This window comes from Pseudophryne corroboree, chromosome 7 (genome assembly GCF_028390025.1).
Source record: "Pseudophryne corroboree isolate aPseCor3 chromosome 7, aPseCor3.hap2, whole genome shotgun sequence".
NCBI lineage: Eukaryota > Metazoa > Chordata > Amphibia > Anura > Myobatrachidae > Pseudophryne > Pseudophryne corroboree.
The window spans coordinates 25,846,786-25,870,667 of record NC_086450.1 but is presented as its reverse complement, the minus strand read 5'-3'; the positions used below and the strand labels follow the sequence as shown (position 1 = coordinate 25,870,667).

Below are 23,882 nucleotides of genomic sequence, written 5' to 3'. Positions count from 1 at the left end.
TACAGTGTATGAGAATGGGAGTGATGTATAACACTGTATATGATACAGGAGGGCACATGATACAGTGTATGAGAGTGGGAGTGATATATAACACTGTATATGATACAGGAGGCACAGGATACAGTGTATGAGAAGGGGAGTGATATATAACATTGTATATGATACAGGAGGCACAGGATACAGTGTATGACAATGGGAGTGATATATAAGACTGTATATGATACAGGAGGCACAGGATACAGTGTATGAGAAGGGGAGTGATATGTATAACACTGTATATGATACAGGAGGCACAGGATACAGTGTATGAGAAGGGGAGTGATATGTATAACACTGTATATGATACAGGAGGCACAGGATACAGTGTATGAGAATGGCAGTGATATGTAACACTGTATATGATACAGGAGGCACAGGATACAGTGTATGAGAATGGGAGTGATATATAACACTGAATATGATACAGGAGGCACAGGATACAGTGTATGAGAATGGGAGTGATATATACATCTGTATATGATACAGGAGGCACAGGATACAGTGTATGAGAAGGGGAGTGATATGTAACACTGTATATGATACAGGAGGCACAGGATACAGTGTATGAGAAGGGGAGTGATATATACATCTGTATATGATACAGGAGGCACAGGATACAGTGTATGAGAATGGGAGTGATATAACACTGTATATGATACAGGAGGCACAGGCTGCAGTGTATGAGAATGGGAGTGATATATAACATTGTATATGATACAGGAGGCACAGGATACAGTGTATGAGAATGGGAGTTATATATAACACTGTATATGATACAGGAGGACACAGGATACAGTGTATGAGAATGGGAGTGATATATAAGACTATATGATACAGGAGGCACAGGATACAGTGTATGAGAATGGGAGTGATATATAAGACTGTATATGATACAGGAGGCACAGGATACAGTGTATGAGAAGGGGAGTGATATATAACATTGTATATGATACAGGAGGCACAGGATACAGTGTATGAGAATGGGAGTGATATATAAGACTGTATATGATACAGGAGGCACAGGATACAGTGTATGAGAATGGGAGTGATATGTAACACTGTATATGATACAGGAGGCACAGGATTCAGTGTATGAGAATGGGAGTGATATATAACACTGTATATGATACAGGAGGCACAGGATACAGTGTATGAGAATGGGAGTGATATATAACACTGAATATGATACAGGAGGCACAGGATACAGTGTATGAGAATGGGAGTGATATATAACACTGAATATGATACAGGAGGCACAGGATACAGTGTATGAGAAGGGGAGTGATATATAACACTGTATATGATACAGGAGGCACAGGATACAGTGTATGAGAATGGCAGTGATATATAACACTGTATATGATACTGGAGGCACAGGATACAGTGTATGAGAATGGGAGTGATATATAACACTATATATGATACAGGAGGGCACATGATACAGTGTATGAGAATGGGAGTGATATATAACACTGTATATGATACAGGAGGCACAGGATACAGTGTATGAGAAGGGGAGTGATATATAACATTGTATATGATACAGGAGGCACAGGATACAGTGTATGACAATGGGAGTGATATATAAGACTGTATATGATACAGGAGGCACAGGATACAGTGTATGAGAATGGGAGTGATATATAACACTGTATATGATACAGGAGGCACAGGATACAGTGTATGAGAAGGGGAGTGATATGTATAACACTGTATATGATACAGGAGGCACAGGATACAGTGTACGAGAAGGGGAGTGATATATACATCTGTATATGATACAGGAGGCACAGGATACAGTGTATGAGAAGGGGAGTGATATGTAACACTGTATATGATACAGGAGGCACAGGATACAGTGTATGAGAAGGGGAGTGATATATACATCTGTATATGATACAGGAGGCACAGGATACAGTGTATGAGAATGGGAGTGATATAACACTGTATATGATACAGGAGGCACAGGCTGCAGTGTATGAGAATGGGAGTGATATATAACATTGTATATGATACAGGAGGCACAGGATACAGTGTATGAGAATGGGAGTTACATATAACACTGTATATGATACAGGAGGACACAGGATACAGTGTATGAGAATGGGAGTGATATATAAGACTGTATATGATACAGGAGGCACAGGATACAGTGTATGAGAATGGGAGTGATATATAAGACTGTATATGATACAGGAGGCACAGGATACAGTGTATGAGAAGGGGAGTGATATATAACATTGTATATGATACAGGAGGCACAGGATACAGTGTATGAGAATGGGAGTGATGTATAAGACTGTATATGATACAGGACGCACAGGATACAGTGTATGAGAATGGGAGTGATATATAACACTGTATATGATACAGGAGGCACAGGATTCAGTGTATGAGAATGGGAGTGATATATAACACTGTATATGATACAGGAGGCACAGGATACAGTGTATGAGAATGGCAGTGATATATAACACTGTATATGATACAGGAGGCACAGGTTACAGTGTATGAGAAGGGGAGTGATATATAACATTATATATGATACAGGAGGCACAGGATACAGTGTATGAGAAGGGGAGTGATAGATAACACTGTATATAATACAGGAGGACACAGGATACAGTGTATGAGAAGGGGAGTGATATATAACATTGTATATGATACAGGAGGCACAGGATACAGTGTATGAGAATGGGAGTGATATATAACACTGAATATGATACAGGAGGCACAGGATACAGTGTATGAGAAGGGGAGTGATATATAACACTGTATATGATACAGGAGGCACAGGATACAGTGTATGAGAATGGCAGTGATATATAACACTGTATATGATACAGGAGGCACAGGATACAGTGTATGAGAATGGGAGTGATATATAACACTGTATATGATACAGGGGGCACAGGATACAATGTATGAGAATGGGAGTGATATATAACATTGTATATGATACAGGAGGCACAGGATACAGTGTATGAGAAGGGGAGTGATATATAACATTGTATATGATACAGGAGGCACAGGATACAGTGTATGAGAATGGGAGTGATATAACACTGTATATGATACAGGAGGCACAGGATACAGTGTATGAGAATGGGAGTGATATATAACACTGTATATGATACAGGAGGCACAGGATACAGTGTATGAGAATGGGAGTGATATATAACACTCTATATGATACAGGAGGCACAGGATACAGTGTATGAGAATGGGAGTTATATATAACACTGTATATGATACAGGAGGCACAGGATACAGTGTATGAGAATGGGAGTGATATATATAACACTGTATATGATACAGGAGGCACAGGATACAGTGTATGAGAATGGGAGTGATATATAACACTGTATATGATACAGGAGGCACAGGATACAGTGTATGAGAAGGGGAGTGATATATAACACTGTATATGATACAGGAGGCACAGGATACAGTGTATGAGAATGGCAGTGATATATAACACTGTATATGATACAGGAGGCACAGGATACAGTGTATGAGAATGGGAGTGATATATAACACTGTATATGATACAGGAGGCACAGGATACAGTGTATGAGAATGGGAGTGATATATAACACTGTATATGATACAGGAGGCACAGGATACCGTGTATGAGAATGGGAGTGATATATAACACTGTATATGATACAGGAGGCACAGGATACAGTGTATGAGAATGGGAGTGATATATAACACTGTATATGAAACAGGAGGCACAGGATACAGTGTATGAGAAGGGGAGTGATATATAACACTGTATATGATACAGGAGGCACAGGATACAGTGTATGAGAATGGGAGTGATATATAACACTGTATATGATACAGGAGGGCACAGGATACAGTGTATGAGAAGGGGAGTGATATATAACACTGTACATGATACAGGAGGCACAGGATACAGTGTATGAGAATGGGAGTGATATATAACATTGTATATGATACAGGAGGCACAGGATACAGTGTATGAGAATGGGAGTGATATATAACACTGTATATGATACAGGAGGCACAGGATACAGTGTATGAGAATGGGAGTGATATATAACACTGTATATGATACAGGAGGCACAGGATACAGTGTATGAGAATGGGAGTGATATATAACATTGTATATGATACAGGGGGCACAGGATACAATGTATGAGAAGGGGTGTGATATATAACACTGTATATGATACAGGAGGCACAGGATACAGTGTATGAGAAGGGGAGTGATATATAACACTGTATATGATACAGGAGGCACAGGATACAGTGTATGAGAAGGGGAGTGATATGTATAACACTGTATATGATAGAGGAGGCACAGGATACAGTGTATGAGAATGGGAGTGATATGTATAACACTGTATATGATACAGGAGGCACAGGATACAGTGTATGAGAATGGCAGTGATATGTAACACTGTATATGATACAGGAGGCACAGGATACAGTGTATGAGAATGGGAGTGATATATAACACTGTATATGATACAGGAGGCACAGGATACAGTGTATGAGAATGGGAGTGATATATAACACTATATGATACAGGAGGCACAGGATACAGTGTATGAGAATGGGAGTGATATATAACACTGTATATGATACAGGAGGACACAGGATACAGTGTATGAGAATGGGAGTGATATATAACATTGTATATGATACAGGAGGGCACAGGATACAGTGTATGAGAATGGGAGGGATATATAACACTGTATATGATACAGGAGGCACAGGATACAGTGTATGAGAAGGGGAGGGATATATAACACTGTATATGATACAGGAGGCACAGGATACAGTGTATGAGAATGGGAGTGATATATAACACTGTATATGATACAGGAGGCACAGGATACAGTGTATGAGAATGGGAGTGATATATAACACTGTATATGATACAGGAGGCACAGGATACAGTGTATGAGAATGGGAGTGATATATAACACTGTATATGATACAGGAGGCACAGGATACAGTGTATGAGAATGGGAGTGATATATAACACTGTATATGATACAGGAGGCACAGGATACAGTGTATGAGAATGGGAGTGATATATAACACTGTATATGATACAGGAGGCACAGGATACAGTGTATGAGAATGGGAGTGATATATAACACTGTATATGATACAGGAGGCACAGGATACAGTGTATGAGAATGGGAGTGATATATAACACTGTATATGATACAGGAGGCACAGGATACAGTGTATGAGAATGGGAGTGATATATAACACTGTATATGATACAGGAGGCACAGGATACAGTGTATGAGAATGGGAGTGATATATAAGACTGTATATGATACAGGAGGCACAGGATACAGTGTATGAGAAGGGGAGTGATATGTATAACACTGTATATGATACAGGAGGCACAGGATACAGTGTATGAGAAGGGGAGTGATATGTATAACACTGTATATGATACAGGAGGCACAGGATACAGTGTATGAGAATGGCAGTGATATGTAACACTGTATATGATACAGGAGGCACAGGATACAGTGTATGAGAATGGGAGTGATATATAACACTGAATATGATACAGGAGGCACAGGATACAGTGTATGAGAATGGGAGTGATATATACATCTGTATATGATACAGGAGTCACAGGATACAGTGTATGAGAAGGGGAGTGATATGTAACACTGTATATGATACAGGAGGCACAGGATACAGTGTATGAGAAGGGGAGTGATATATACATCTGTATATGATACAGGAGGCACAGGATACAGTGTATGAGAATGGGAGTGATATAACACTGTATATGATACAGGAGGCACAGGCTGCAGTGTATGAGAATGGGAGTGATATATAACATTGTATATGATACAGGAGGCACAGGATACAGTGTATGAGAATGGGAGTGATATATAACACTGTATATGATACAGGAGGGCACAGGATACAGTGTATGAGAAGGGGAGTGATATATAACACTGTATATGATACAGGAGGCACAGGATACAGTGTATGAGAAGGGGAGTGATATGTATAACACTGTTTCTCCTTCATCCACTAGGGGCCACTGGAGTGTAGTTACAATGGGGAGATAGTAGGTGGTATTGGTAGCTGGCACTTTAAAAATTCTCACACTGTGGCTAGCTCCTCCCCTACTATCTCCCCTCCAAGCCAGTCTTAGTTAAGTGCCCGAGGTAGCTGGTTCACTTGGGTTTAGCTGAAGAATTTTCTTCTTTTTTCTTTATTATTTTATTTTTCTTACACACACACTCACAGACTGGCAGCTCTGCCACTGCCAGTCTGCACCGTGGGAGCTGCCGGCGGGGTCCCATCGCAGCTGCGTGCGGCTAGGGATGGGCCCCGGCTGAGGGAGACACTGAGCTCTCCTGAGTTGGCGGACACCGCTGCGTGCGGCGCGTGTCGCGGCCACTCCATCCAGCAGAAGATTCCGGCAGCATGGCAGCGGTGAGTATCAAAAAATGGTCGGACACCGCTGCGTGCGGCTTGTGTCGGGACCACCCCACCACAGAAGATTCCGGCTGGACGCCGCTGCGTGCGGCGTGTGTCGGGGCCGATCCACCAAGAACACAGTGGTGAGTGAAGTATACTTTATTTGTGGTGGCTATGTATGTTTTTAGAGCAATGCACTGTTTATTGTTGTACAACCCACTCCAGAAGGGCTCTCTGGGGCTGTAATGTACTTTATTGTATCCTTACCTGTCCTCCTCATGGAGAAACAGACAGGATGATTGGGGGAGGCTGAGTATGTGTTTATACAACCCTGACTGAAAAACGGGTGTGTGTCATTCTGATAACCCTCTGCTCCCCCAGCTCCCCGCACCCCCCGCACAGATCCCCACTCAGCGCGACTCACAGAGCCGGCACAGGGATCCCGCTCGAGCGCAAAGCAATGTTTAAATTTGGCGCCTTGTACGGAGGGGGCGGAGCTAAGTCCCGCTCTGTAGAGCGAGCTCAGCGCTCCCTGCTCCCAGGCGGCGACTCGCGCTCTGTTCAGCGCAACACTCCCCGGCGGCGGCTAGCAGATACAGGGCTCTACTAGCGCTGTATAGCGGGCTCAGCGCTCAGCGCTCCCCGGCGGTGACTCGCAGGCCCAGCGGAGGGTACAGCTCGCTTCCCGCTTAGTTTTGCAATAAGGCGCCATAGCCGGGGGGCGGAGCTAACTCCCGCTCTGTACAGCGGGCTCAGCATTCTCCGCTCCCCGGCCACTGTTATAGTGTAATAGGCATTTATGTGAGTTTAATGCACATGGTGCTGAGGAGAATGTGATATAGTCAGAGTGGCTCAGCACTAATCCAGTTATCCACTATATAGATTTTATCGCATAGCCCAGAGGAGTTTCACTCTGGCGGCCATTTCCTCCATGCACAGACCTGGCTTCATATTTGCAGTGTCTCCTATAGCCCAGTGGGCTAATCTTGCATACTCAGAGACAAATACAAATAAAGTCCCAGGTATATTAACAGTTAACCTGCTTTACTCAGCGGGCTCCCAGGTCTCCCCGTCGCTAGGCAACAGCTCTGGGATTTGTAACTTTTCGATACTTCAGGCTGCTGAAATATAGATACATTCCTCCTGCAGTAGAGTCCTATACCCAGCATTTTCCTACTTGCAAATCAGGGAACCTGCTCTATTACAGTAGCTGGGACTCAGCTCAATAATAATTAAAAGGATCTACTGTGCAGTATTTATTTACCTACGGTGTGTGTGTATATATACATATATAGTTATGTTTGTGCATGTATATATATAGATATATATATTTAAGTGCGTGTAGGTATGTATATAGATAAATCCATAAAATACCAGATATAGGGGATAAAAGCCTATGGCCACACCACCCTGAACACGCCCGATCTCGTCTGATCTTGGAAACTAAGCAGGGTCAGGCCCGGTTAGTACTTGGATGGGAGACCGCCTGGGAATACCAGGTGCTGTAGGCTACTTCCGCAATGTTTTCTAATAACAACATCTTGCACATAACATTTTCCCCCATCTTTCTCACAGGCTGGTCACCATTTTGAAAAGCCAGCGGAACCTCAGAGAAACATCTGGTGCACCTTAATTAGCGGTACACTAAATACAGGGCGGGGTGTTGCCTTCCCTTTATTATTCCTTGTTGTCACTAGTTACTAATGCTATTTGTAATTGTGGAATGCGTGTAAGGCATAAGACAAATAGCGCTGCGGCTCAGTACGCTAGTAGCGGGTATCTGAACAGGGGTTTGAATCCAAACAAAACTTTAAGGAGAACTCCTATAGCCTAGGGCTAAGACTCCTGTCCCACAGCGCAGCGTTGCTGGTTCAGGTCTCCGCTGCTCCAGAAAGTTTATTTTAATCGTATCGGTCACTACACATTATAGTGCACACCTTACGTAGGGCTCTGTTTATTTAACCCACCTTTTCTCCTTTCGTTTGTCTCTCCTGGGATAGTCGAAGAATTCCCTCTTAGGTGTGAAGTATGCGGCGGAGCCATCTGCTTCGCCCTCCACGCACCTGCACACCCCTGTTTGATCAATGATGCAGGTAATGTCACTATTAACCAGACAATAACTCATCAGGTAAGCCCTTGGACTTTGGTTTCCAAGGTCACAGGATCAAATCACAGCGGGACCAAACACACCTTTCCAAAAAGAAACTTTGCTAACATTCCATGCATTACTGATGTCTGTTTTCTGTGGATCTGAACCAGTGTCTCAGAATATACAGGTACATAATACAGCAGTTCATCTGATACTGCAGGTAAAGGAGGAGGACACGTCAAGTCCATCAGGGTTCCACGCCATTGACGAAAATGACAGCGACTGGTTCAGTTTCGGATGAGCTGGGCAGGCTCCGGTAGGCGGCCGACAGACACCCGAATACACAATATCAGGTATCAAACAAGGTTTGTTTTCCTATCTTTTCCCCGCAGATGGCAGGAGATGGTATCAGAACCTCTCTAGGGTATACACCTCGGTGTATCGCCGGTCCATCAAGCCGCCGTTTTCCTGAGGCAACCTTGCTCAGGGATCCATCGACATATGCGGCAGCATGGTTCTACCGTATCCGGAGCAGGTAGGTTGGGGAACAATTGTCCTCTAGGTTACAGGATGCTTCGCATCAGGATCAATTGATACTTTGATACAGGTCAGAATCACGATTCTGCTTTATGTTCCTTGGAGGTCTCCATGTCTACAGACTCGGACCCTGCATCTTCGCTTGGGCTGTCTTAACCCGACGACCTCTGGGGCTGCGACAGTGACAAGTAAACATGAAATCCTACGGGGCAGATGGTTCTGGGGAAGGAACTTTCTGCAGGATTTCTTGAACCAATGGAGGTAGGTCCACTTTGATTTCTCCTACTACTGCCCCAGCTCCAAGACAGACCTTTACTGGTCTTCCCTTTAGATTTTTTCGTGCCCTTTCAGGTTTTTGACTCCACACGGGTGATATCTTCGTCGCCAGGGGTTCTCAGGGTAAAAAGGCTGAAGCAGAGGTTCAACATCCTCAGTCCAGTCTGATTTTATGTCATCCTATACACCCATTACACCTGCAGGGTCCCAGGGTAGGCGCAGGTCGATGGGAGAAGGCTTGGGCGGTTACAACCGTCTCAGGAGTCCCTCGGCATAGGTCGGCTGATTTATGATGACAAGAGAGTCATACTGCAGGCTGCGCTCCATAGGTTTCTAACCGCAAAGGGTGTTGATCCCTGTTTTTCACATATCATTTGAATTAGGACAGTTCTCAGGCCTTTGTTTTCTTTTCACGTTCCGAAGCCAAGTGGCTCGGACAGGCCTATTCTGGCCTTACAATCCTTTTAGTCTGTGATTGCTAGTTTAAACAAGAAAGGGAGTTTTACGTGTCCCTTGTCTTCAGAGATGCCTGTTTACTGATTTCCGTTGGACAGGCTTTTCTCAGATTCCCCCTTAACAGGATTCTCATTTTCACTGTAAGTCCTTTACTCTTCTCTCTTCCGCTCCCACAGAGTTTAGAAAGATAACAGAATAACTCTTTTTCAGGGGCAGTGGGTGACGTTGGTTCCCTAATGGGACAATTTACTGCTACTATCCCACTCTGTACATTAGGTGGCTTCTGAATATCCGGAGGATCCACGAGCTTCTGATTCGACACAGATCCAATTTATGCTCCGCATAGACGTTTCTCAACACGGTCCGTCAGAGGTTTTTTCATTCCTCGGCACCAGAGACTCTATTTCTTCAGTCAAGTTGCGACGTAATGAGGGGTCGCCTCCATTCCTCTCGGAACGGGGGACAACAATCTTGTTTCCAGATCAAGCCACCAGGTCAGACTCCTGGGTGAGGGAACATGCCCCGGAGTTTTGTCAGCTGGTCCGCTGTGGGCGGAGATTTCGGATCGACCTCAGGGCGTTCTGACTGACTCGTTAACCCTTTATTACTCTCGGACGGCAGTAGCCGTGGAGGCCCTCAGGGCTCCGGGGAGTTTTCTGGTTATTCTATCCTGCCTCCTTTTTCTATTTCTACTTCATGTTCAGTAACACAGGAGGGGATTATGCGTGCTAGTCCTCTCGGTGGCGCTGGTTGGGCCACGCATGACTTGAAGATACAGATACGCCTGTTGTCAGTAGAGGAGCCTTGGCTCCTACCTCGACTGGACTGTCTACTTCAACAGGCTCCTTTTTTCTCCTTGTTCAATTTTACACTGGTTTCGGTTACCCGTGTGACTGTTCACGAGACCTCAGAAGGGAGGAGTTCCCTAGTTCGGTTAGGCCTACTGGGCTCCGATTTCAGAAGTCTATTACCTCTTCTCGCTTTTGCCACTTTGGGAAAACTTTATGGAACATAATGAAGATAAAAGGGGTTTTTTCCCCCTTCTTCCAGTTACCATTCATCTTTGGTTTCTCTGGGAGGTTTTTTGCTCCGCTGCGCTTCAAACCACACTGACCGGAATTTTAGGTCTCTGCCTTTTTCGCTTTTCTTCCAAATGAGATTAGCCTAGCGGCCGTAAGTTCGGCCTCTTGTTCAGGGAGTACTCTATTGGCAACTCCCCGGGCTCGGCTTCGGCCTCAGCGGTCGTTTCTTCCAGAGGGGAGGTCCATTTTTCATATAAATCTGACACTAGTGGTTTTCAATCCTCTCTGAATGTTGTCAGGGCTCGTCAACTCTCTCTACAGAGGTCTCAGGCTATTCGATGAAGTGTTTTTTCTTCTTTGCTCTGGATGATGCTCCCGTACTAAATAGCCGGGGCCCCAGCATATGCTGGACAGTTGGATACATCTGATCATCAGACAGTCTTCTTGGCGGTTACTAGGGAACCTCCGTTTTCCATTTCAGCGCGCTTTACGCGCATTGTAAGACTTTCGTGGGCAGCCGCCCGCGGGGTCTCCATGAATATTTTGTCGGGCGGCTACTTGGTCAAACCGACATTCGTTTTGTCAAATTCTACAAGTTTGACACTTTTACGGCCTCTGCATCACTGTTTGGCCGAGCAGTTTTTACAGGACTCTCAGCGCTTTCCCACCCGTTTTTTGGGAGCTCTGGGACGTCCCCATTGTAACTACACTCCAGTGGCCCCTAGTGGATGAAGGAGAAATCAGGATTTTGGTACTTACCGATAAATCCCTTTCTCCGATTCCACAGGGGCCACTGGACGCCCGCCCAGCGCTGTTTCTCCTGATTTTTGTTTGATTAACGATTGCAGATCACCATATGACTGCTTGTTGGGTTCAGGCTAGCCTGGTTTTTTGTCAGGTTCTGTTCCAGGTTTAGTTTGTGTTCGCCTGGTTTACAGGGCGTCGTTAACCTCCTCTACCTTACGGTTTGTTTATTACAGCTCTCCTCGGGCACAGTTTAACGTAGACTGGCTTGGAGGGGAGATAGTAGGGGAGGAGCTAGCCACAGTGTGAGAATTTTTAAAGTGCCAGCTACCAATACCACCTACTATCTCCCCATTGTAACTACACTCCAGTGGCCCCTGTGGAATCGGAGAAAGGGATTTATCGGTAAGTACCAAAATCCTGATATATGATACAGGAGGCACAGGATACAGTGTATGAGAAGGGGAGGGATATATAACACTGTATATGATACAGGAGGCACAGGATACAGTGTATGAGAAGGGGAGTGATATATAACACTGTATATGATACAGGAGGCACAGGATACAGTGTATGAGAATGGCAGTGATATATAACACTGTATATGATACAGGAGGCACAGGATACAGTGTATGAGAATGGGAGTGATATATAACACTGTATATGATACAGGAGGCACAGGATACAGTGTATGAGAATGGGAGTGATATATAACATTGTATATGATACAGGAGGGCACAGGATACAGTGTATGAGAATGGGAGTGATATATAACACTGTATATGATACAGGAGGGCACAGGATACAGTGTATGAGAATGGGAGTGATATATAACACTGTATATAATACAGGAGGCACAGGATACAGTGTATGAGAATGGCAGTGATATATAACACTGTATATGATACAGGAGGCACAGGATACAGTGTATGAGAAGGGGAGTGATATATAACACTGTATATGATACAGGAGGCACAGGATACAGTGTATGAGAAGGGGAGTGATATATAACATTGTATATGATACAGGAGGCACAGGATACAGTGTATGACAATGGGAGTGATATATAAGACTGTATATGATACAGGAGGCACAGGATACAGTGTATGAGAATGGGAGTGATATATAACACTGTATATGATACAGGAGGCACAGGATACAGTGTATGAGAAGGGGAGTGATATGTATAACACTGTATATGATACAGGAGGCACAGGATACAGTGTATGAGAAGGGGAGTGATATATACATCTGTATATGATACAGGAGGCACAGAATACAGTGTATGAGAATGGGAGTGATATATAACACTGTATATGATACAGGAGGCACAGGATACAGTGTATGAGAAGGGGAGTGATATATACATCTGTATATGATACAGGAGGCACAGGATACAGTGTATGAGAAGGGGAGTGATATATAACACTGTATATGATACAGGAGGCACAGGATACAGTGTATGAGAAGGGGAGTGATATATACATCTGTATATGATACAGGAGGCACAGGATACAGTGTATGAGAAGGGGAGTGATATATAACATTGTATATGATACAGGAGGCACAGGATACAGTGTATGAGAATGGGAGTGATATATAACACTGTATATGATACAGGAGGCACAGGCTGCAGTGTATGAGAATGGGAGTGATATATAACATTGTATATGATACAGGAGGCACAGGATACAGTGTATGAGAATGGGAGTTATATATAACACTGTATATGATACAGGAGGACACAGGATACAGTGTATGAGAATGGGAGTGATATATAAGACTGTATATGATACAGGAGGCACAGGATACAGTGTATGAGAATGGGAGTGATATATAACACTGTATATGATACAGGAGGCACAGGATACAGTGTATGAGAAGGGGAGTGATATATAACACTGTATATGATACAGGAGGCACAGGATACAGTGTATGAGAATGGGAGTGATATATAACACTGTATATGATACAGGAGGCACAGGATACAGTGTATGAGAATGGGAGTGATATATAACATTGTATATGATACAGGAGGCACAGGATACAGTGTATGAGAATGGGAGTGATATATAACACTGTATATGATACAGGAGGGCACAGGATACAGTGTATGAGAAGGGGAGTGATATATAACACTGTATATGATACAGGAGGCACAGGATACAGTGTATGAGAAGGGGAGTGATATGTATAACACTGTATATGATACAGGAGGCACAGGATACAGTGTATGAGAAGGGGAGGGATATATAACACTGTATATGATACAGGAGGCACAGGATACAGTGTATGAGAAGGGGAGTGATATATAACACTGTATATGATACAGGAGGCACAGGATACAGTGTATGAGAATGGCAGTGATATATAACACTGTATATGATACAGGAGGCACAGGATACAGTGTATGAGAATGGGAGTGATATATAACACTGTATATGATACAGGAGGCACAGGATACAGTGTATGAGAATGGGAGTGATATATAACATTGTATATGATACAGGAGGGCACAGGATACAGTGTATGAGAATGGGAGTGATATATAACACTGTATATGATACAGGAGGGCACAGGATACAGTGTATGAGAATGGGAGTGATATATAACACTGTATATAATACAGGAGGCACAGGATACAGTGTATGAGAATGGCAGTGATATATAACACTGTATATGATACAGGAGGCACAGGATACAGTGTATGAGAAGGGGAGTGATATATAACACTGTATATGATACAGGAGGCACAGGATACAGTGTATGAGAAGGGGAGTGATATATAACATTGTATATGATACAGGAGGCACAGGATACAGTGTATGACAATGGGAGTGATATATAAGACTGTATATGATACAGGAGGCACAGGATACAGTGTATGAGAATGGGAGTGATATATAACACTGTATATGATACAGGAGGCACAGGATACAGTGTATGAGAAGGGGAGTGATATGTATAACACTGTATATGATACAGGAGGCACAGGATACAGTGTATGAGAAGGGGAGTGATATATACATCTGTATATGATACAGGAGGCACAGAATACAGTGTATGAGAATGGGAGTGATATATAACACTGTATATGATACAGGAGGCACAGGATACAGTGTATGAGAAGGGGAGTGATATATACATCTGTATATGATACAGGAGGCACAGGATACAGTGTATGAGAAGGGGAGTGATATATAACACTGTATATGATACAGGAGGCACAGGATACAGTGTATGAGAAGGGGAGTGATATATACATCTGTATATGATACAGGAGGCACAGGATACAGTGTATGAGAAGGGGAGTGATATATAACATTGTATATGATACAGGAGGCACAGGATACAGTGTATGAGAATGGGAGTGATATATAACACTGTATATGATACAGGAGGCACAGGCTGCAGTGTATGAGAATGGGAGTGATATATAACATTGTATATGATACAGGAGGCACAGGATACAGTGTATGAGAATGGGAGTTATATATAACACTGTATATGATACAGGAGGACACAGGATACAGTGTATGAGAATGGGAGTGATATATAAGACTGTATATGATACAGGAGGCACAGGATACAGTGTATGAGAATGGGAGTGATATATAACATTGTATATGATACAGGAGGGCACAGGATACAGTGTATGAGAATGGGAGTGATATATAACACTGTATATGATACAGGAGGGCACAGGATACAGTGTATGAGAATGGGAGTGATATATAACACTGTATATAATACAGGAGGCACAGGATACAGTGTATGAGAATGGCAGTGATATATAACACTGTATATGATACAGGAGGCACAGGATACAGTGTATGAGAAGGGGAGTGATATATAACACTGTATATGATACAGGAGGCACAGGATACAGTGTATGAGAAGGGGAGTGATATATAACATTGTATATGATACAGGAGGCACAGGATACAGTGTATGACAATGGGAGTGATATATAAGACTGTATATGATACAGGAGGCACAGGATACAGTGTATGAGAATGGGAGTGATATATAACACTGTATATGATACAGGAGGCACAGGATACAGTGTATGAGAAGGGGAGTGATATGTATAACACTGTATATGATACAGGAGGCACAGGATACAGTGTATGAGAAGGGGAGTGATATATACATCTGTATATGATACAGGAGGCACAGAATACAGTGTATGAGAATGGGAGTGATATATAACACTGTATATGATACAGGAGGCACAGGATACAGTGTATGAGAAGGGGAGTGATATATACATCTGTATATGATACAGGAGGCACAGGATACAGTGTATGAGAAGGGGAGTGATATATAACACTGTATATGATACAGGAGGCACAGGATACAGTGTATGAGAAGGGGAGTGATATATACATCTGTATATGATACAGGAGGCACAGGATACAGTGTATGAGAAGGGGAGTGATATATAACATTGTATATGATACAGGAGGCACAGGATACAGTGTATGAGAATGGGAGTGATATATAACACTGTATATGATACAGGAGGCACAGGCTGCAGTGTATGAGAATGGGAGTGATATATAACATTGTATATGATACAGGAGGCACAGGATACAGTGTATGAGAATGGGAGTTATATATAACACTGTATATGATACAGGAGGACACAGGATACAGTGTATGAGAATGGGAGTGATATATAAGACTGTATATGATACAGGAGGCACAGGATACAGTGTATGAGAATGGGAGTGATATATAACACTGTATATGATACAGGAGGCACAGGATACAGTGTATGAGAAGGGGAGTGATATATAACACTGTATATGATACAGGAGGCACAGGATACAGTGTATGAGAATGGGAGTGATATATAACACTGTATATGATACAGGAGGCACAGGATACAGTGTATGAGAATGGGAGTGATATATAACATTGTATATGATACAGGAGGCACAGGATACAGTGTATGAGAATGGGAGTGATATATAACATTGTATATGATACAGGAGGCACAGGATACAGTGTATGAGAATGGGAGTGATATATAAGACTGTATATGATACAGGAGGCACAGGATACATTGTATGAGAATGGGAGTGATATATAACACTGTATATGATACAGGAGGCACAGGATACAGTGTATGAGAATGGGAGTGATATGTATAACACTGTATATGATACAGGAGGCACAGGATACAGTGTATGAGAATGGGAGTGATATGTATAACACTGTATATGATACAGGAGGCACAGGATACAGTGTATGAGAATGGGAGTGATATGTATAACACTGTATATGATACAGGAGGCACAGGATACAGTGTATGAGAATGGGAGTGATATATAACACTGTATATGATACAGGAGGGTACAGGATACAGTGTATGAGAATGGGAGTGATATATAACACTGTATATGATACAGGAGGAACAGGATACAGTGCATGAGAATGGGAGTGAGATATAACACTGTATATGATACAGGAGGCACAGGATACAGTGTATGAGAATGGGAGTGATATGTATAACACTGTATATGATATAGGAGGCACAGGATACAGTGTATGAGAATGGGAGTGATATATAACATTGTATATGATACAGGGGGCACAGGATACAATGTATGAGAAGGGGAGTGATATATAACACTGTATATGATACAGGAGGCACAGGATACAGTGTATGAGAATGGGAGTGATATGTATAACACTGTATATGATACAGGAGGCACAGGATACAGTGTATGAGAATGGGAGTGATATATAACATTGTATATGATACAGGGGGCACAGGATACAATGTATGAGAAGGGGAGTGATATATAACACTGTATATGATACAGGAGGCACAGGATACAGTGTATGAGAATGGGAGTGATATGTATAACACTGTATATGATACAGGAGGCACAGGATACAGTGTATGAGAATGGGAGTGATATATAACATTGTATATGATACAGGGGGCACAGGATACAGTGTATGAGAAGGGGAGTGATATATAACACTGTATATGATACAGGAGGCACAGGATACAGTGTATGAGAATGGGAGTGATATATAACACTGTATATGATACAGGAGGGCACAGGATACAGTGTATGAGAAGGGGAGTGATATATAACACTGTATATGATACAGGAGGGCACAGGATACAGTGTATGAGAATGGGAGTGATATATAACACTGTATATGATACAGGAGGCACAGGATACAGTGTATGAGAATGGGAGTGATATATAACATTGTATATGATACAGGGGGCACAGGATACAATGTATGAGAAGGGGAGTGATATATAACACTGTATATGATACAGGAGGCACAGGATACAGTGTATGAGAATGGGAGTGATATATAACACTGTATATGATACAGGAGGGCACAGGATACAGTGTATGAGAAGGGTAGTGATATATAACACTGTATATGATACAGGAGGCACAGGATACAGTGTATGAGAAGGGGAGTGATATATAACACTGTATATGATACAGGAGGCACAGGATACAGTGTATGAGAAGGGGAGGGATATATAACACTGTATATGATACAGGAGGCACAGGATACAGTGTATGAGAATGGCAGTGATATATAACACTGTATATGATACAGGAGGCACAGGATACAGTGTATGAGAATGGCAGTGATATATAACACTGTATATGATACAGGAGGGCACAGGATACAGTGTATGAGAAGGGGAGTGATATATAACACTGTATATGATACAGGAGGGCACAGGATACAGTGTATGAGAATGGGAGTGATATATAACACTGTATATGATACAGGAGGCACAGGATACAGTGTATGAGAATGGGAGTGATATATAACATTGTATATGATACAGGGGGCACAGGATACAATGTATGAGAAGGGGAGTGATATATAACACTGTATATGATACAGGAGGCACAGGATACAGTGTATGAGAATGGGAGTGATATATAACACTGTATATGATACAGGAGGGCACAGGATACAGTGTATGAGAAGGGGAGTGATATATAACACTGTATATGATACAGGAGGCACAGGATACAGTGTATGAGAAGGGGAGTGATATATAACATTGTATATGATACAGGAGGCACAGGATACAGTGTATGACAATGGGAGTGATATATAAGACTGTATATGATACAGGAGGCACAGGATACAGTGTATGAGAAGGGGAGTGATATGTATAACACTGTATATGATACAGGAGGCACAGGATACAGTGTATGAGAAGGGGAGTGATATATACATCTGTATATGATACAGGAGGCACAAAATACAGTGTATGAGAATGGGAGTGATATATAACACTGTATATGATACAGGAGGCACAGGATACAGTGTATGAGAAGGGGAGTGATATATACATCTGTATATGATACAGGAGGCACAGGATACAGTGTATGAGAAGGGGAGTGATATATAACACTGTATATGATACAGGAGGCACAGGATACAGTGTATGAGAAGGGGAGTGATATATACATCTGTATATGATACAGGAGGCACAGGATACAGTGTATGAGAAGGGGAGTGATATATAACACTGTATATGATACAGGAGGCACAGGATACAGTGTATGAGAATGGGAGTGATATATAACACTGTATATGATACAGGAGGACACAGGATACAGTGTATGAGAATGGGAGTGATATATAAGACTGTATATGATACAGGAGGCACAGGATACAGTGTATGAGAATGGGAGTGATATATAACACTGTATATGATACAGGAGGCACAGGATACAGTGTATGAGAATGGGAGTGATATGTATAACACTGTATATGATACAGGAGGCACAGGATACAGTGTATGAGAATGGGAGTGATATGTATAACACTGTATATGATACAGGAGGCACAGGATACAGTGTATGAGAATGGGAGTGATATATAACACTGTAATGATACAGGAGGCACAGGATACAGTGTATGAGAATGGGAGTGATATATAACACTGTATATGATACAGGAGGCACAGGATACAGTGTATGAGAATGGGAGTGATATGTATAACACTGTATATGATACAGGAGGGCACAGTATACAGTGTATGAGAATGGGAGTGATATATAACATTGTATATGATACAGGAGGCACAGGATACAGTGCATGAGAATGGGAGTGATATATAACACTGTATATGATACAGGAGGCACAGGATACAGTGTATGAGAATGGCAGTGATATATAACACTGTATATGATACAGGAGGCACAGGATACAGTGTATGAGAATGGGAGTGATATATAACACTGTATATGATACAGGAGGCACAGGATACAGTGTATGAGAATGGGAGTGATATATAACACTGTATATGATACAGGAGGCACAGGATACCGTGTATGAGAATGGGAGTGATATATAACACTGTATATGATACAGGAGGCACAGGATACAGTGTATGAGAATGGGAGTGATATATAACACTGTATATGATACAGGAGGCACAGGATACAGTGTATGAGAAGGGGAGTGATATATAACACTGTATATGATACAGGAGGCACAGGATACAGTGTATGAGAATGGGAGTGATATATAACACTGTATATGATACAGGAGGGCACAGGATACAGTGTATGAGAAGGGGAGTGATATATAACACTGTACATGATACAGGAGGCACAGGATACAGTGTATGAGAATGGGAGTGATATATAACATTGTATATGATACAGGAGGCACAGGATACAGTGTATGAGAATGGGAGTGATATATAACACTGTATATGATACAGGAGGCACAGGATACAGTGTATGAGAATGGGAGTGATATATAACACTGTATATGATACAGGAGGCACAGGATACAGTGTATGAGAATGGGAGTGATATATAACATTGTATATGATACAGGGGGCACAGGATACAATGTATGAGAAGGGGTGTGATATATAACACTGTATATGATACAGGAGGCACAGGATACAGTGTATGAGAAGGGGAGTGATATATAACACTGTATATGATACAGGAGGCACAGGATACAGTGTATGAGAAGGGGAGTGATATGTATAACACTGTATATGATAGAGGAGGCACAGGATACAGTGTATGAGAATGGGAGTGATATGTATAACACTGTATATGATACAGGAGGCACAGGATACAGTGTATGAGAATGGCAGTGATATGTAACACTGTATATGATACAGGAGGCACAGGATACAGTGTATGAGAATGGGAGTGATATATAACACTGTATATGATACAGGAGGCACAGGATACAGTGTATGAGAATGGGAGTGATATATAACACTATATGATACAGGAGGCACAGGATACAGTGTATGAGAATGGGAGTGATATATAACACTGTATATGATACAGGAGGACACAGGATACAGTGTATGAGAATGGGAGTGATATATAACATTGTATATGATACAGGAGGGCACAGGATACAGTGTATGAGAATGGGAGGGATATATAACACTGTATATGATACAGGAGGCACAGGATACAGTGTATGAGAAGGGGAGGGATATATAACACTGTATATGATACAGGAGGCACAGGATACAGTGTATGAGAATGGGAGTGATATATAACACTGTATATGATACAGGAGGCACAGGATACAGTGTATGAGAATGGGAGTGATATATAACACTGTATATGATACAGGAGGCACAGGATACAGTGTATGAGAATGGGAGTGATATATAACACTGTATATGATACAGGAGGCACAGGATACAGTGTATGAGAATGGGAGTGATATATAACACTGTATATGATACAGGAGGCACAGGATACAGTGTATGAGAATGGGAGTGATATATAACACTGTATATGATACAGGAGGGCACAGGATACAGTGTATGAGAATGGGAGTGATATATAACACTGTATATGATACAGGAGGCACAGGATACAGTGTATGAGGAGGGGAGTGATGTATAACATTGTATATGATACAGGAGGCACAGGATACAGTGTATGACAATGGGAGTGATATATAACACTGTATATGATACAGGAGGGCACAGGATACAGTGTATGAGAATGGGAGTGATGTATAACACTGTATATGATACAGGAGGCACAGGATACAGTGTATGAGAATGGGAGTGATATATAACACTGTATATGATACAGGAGGCACAGGATACAGTGTATGAGAAGGGGAGTGATATATAACATTGTATATGATACAGGAGGCACAGGATACAGTGTATGAGGAGGGGAGTGATGTATAACACTGTATATGATACAGGAGGCACAGGATACAGTGTATGACAATGGGAGTGATATATAACACTGTATATGATACAGGAGGGCACAGGATACAGTGTATGAGAATGGGAGTGATGTATAACACTGTATATGATACAGGAGGGCACATGATACAGTGTATGAGAGTGGGAGTGATATATAACACTGTATATGATACAGGAGGCACAGGATACAGTGTATGAGAAGGGGAGTGATATATAACATTGTATATGATACAGGAGGCACAGGATACAGTGTATGACAATGGGAGTGATATATAAGACTGTATATGATACAGGAGGCACAGGATACAGTGTATGAGAAGGGGAGTGATATGTATAACACTGTATATGATACAGGAGGCACAGGATACAGTGTATGAGAAGGGGAGTGATATGTATAACACTGTATATGATACAGGAGGCACAGGATACAGTGTATGAGAATGGCAGTGATATGTAACACTGTATATGATACAGGAGGCACAGGATACAGTGTATGAGAATGGGAGTGATATATAACACTGAATATGATACAGGAGGCACAGGATACAGTGTATGAGAATGGGAGTGATATATACATCTGTATATGATACAGGAGGCACAGGATACAGTGTATGAGAAGGGGAGTGATATGTAACACTGTATATGATACAGGAGGCACAGGATACAGTGTATGAGAAGGGGAGTGATATATACATCTGTATATGATACAGGAGGCACAGGATACAGTGTATGAGAATGGGAGTGATATAACACTGTATATGATACAGGAGGCACAGGCTGCAGTGTATGAGAATGGGAGTGATATATAACATTGTATATGATACAGGAGGCACAGGATACAGTGTATGAGAATGGGAGTTATATATAACACTGTATATGATACAGGAGGACACAGGATACAGTGTATGAGAATGGGAGTGATATATAAGACTGTATATGATACAGGAGGCACAGGATACAGTGTATGAGAATGGGAGTGATATATAAGACTGTATATGATACAGGAGGCACAGGATACAGTGTATGAGAAGGGGAGTGATATATAACATTGTATATGATACAGGAGGCACAGGATACAGTGTATGAGAATGGGAGTGATATATAAGACTGTATATGATACAGGAGGCACAGGATACAGTGTATGAGAATGGGAGTGATATATAACACTGTATATGATACAGGAGGCACAGGATTCAGTGTATGAGAATGGGAGTGATATATAACACTGTATATGATACAGGAGGCACAGGATACAGTGTATGAGAATGGGAGTGATATATAACACTGAATATGATACAGGAGGCACAGGATACAGTGTATGAGAAGGGGAGTGATATATAACACTGTATATGATACAGGAGGCACAGGATACAGTGTATGAGAATGGCAGTGATATATAACACTGTATATGATACTGGAGGCACAGGATACAGTGTATGAGAATGGGAGTGATATATAACACTATATATGATACAGGAGGGCACATGATACAGTGTATGAGAATGGGAGTGATATATAACACTGTATATGATACAGGAGGCACAGGATACAGTGTATGAGAAGGGGAGTGATATATAACATTGTATATGATACAGGAGGCACAGGATACAGTGTATGACAATGGGAGTGATATATAAGACTGTATATGATACAGGAGGCACAGGATACAGTGTATGAGAATGGGAGTGATATATAACACTGTATATGATACAGGAGGCACAGGATACAGTGTATGAGAAGGGGAGTGATATGTATAACACTGTATATGATACAGGAGGCACAGGATACAGTGTACGAGAAGGGGAGTGATATATACATCTGTATATGATACAGGAGGCACAGGATACAGTGTATGAGAAGGGGAGTGATATGTAACACTGTATATGATACAGGAGGCACAGGATACAGTGTATGAGAAGGGGAGTGATATATACATCTGTATATGATACAGGAGGCACAGGATACAGTGTATGAGAATGGGAGTGATATAACACTGTATATGATACAGGAGGCACAGGCTGCAGTGTATGAGAATGGGAGTGATATATAACAT

The 23,882-nt window shown here is 42.0% G+C and overlaps 1 protein-coding gene and 1 non-coding gene across 2 annotated transcripts in view; both read left to right on the top strand.

Annotated features, from left to right (window-relative positions):
* LMLN (leishmanolysin like peptidase) overlaps positions 1-23,882 on the top strand; it is a 97,867-nt gene that overhangs the window by 40,158 nt on the left and 33,827 nt on the right. The window lies entirely within an intron of this gene.
* On the top strand, positions 7,870-7,988 carry LOC134947011 (5S ribosomal RNA). The gene has a single exon (XR_010182526.1). It is a non-coding gene; the product is annotated as a 5S ribosomal RNA (ribosomal RNA).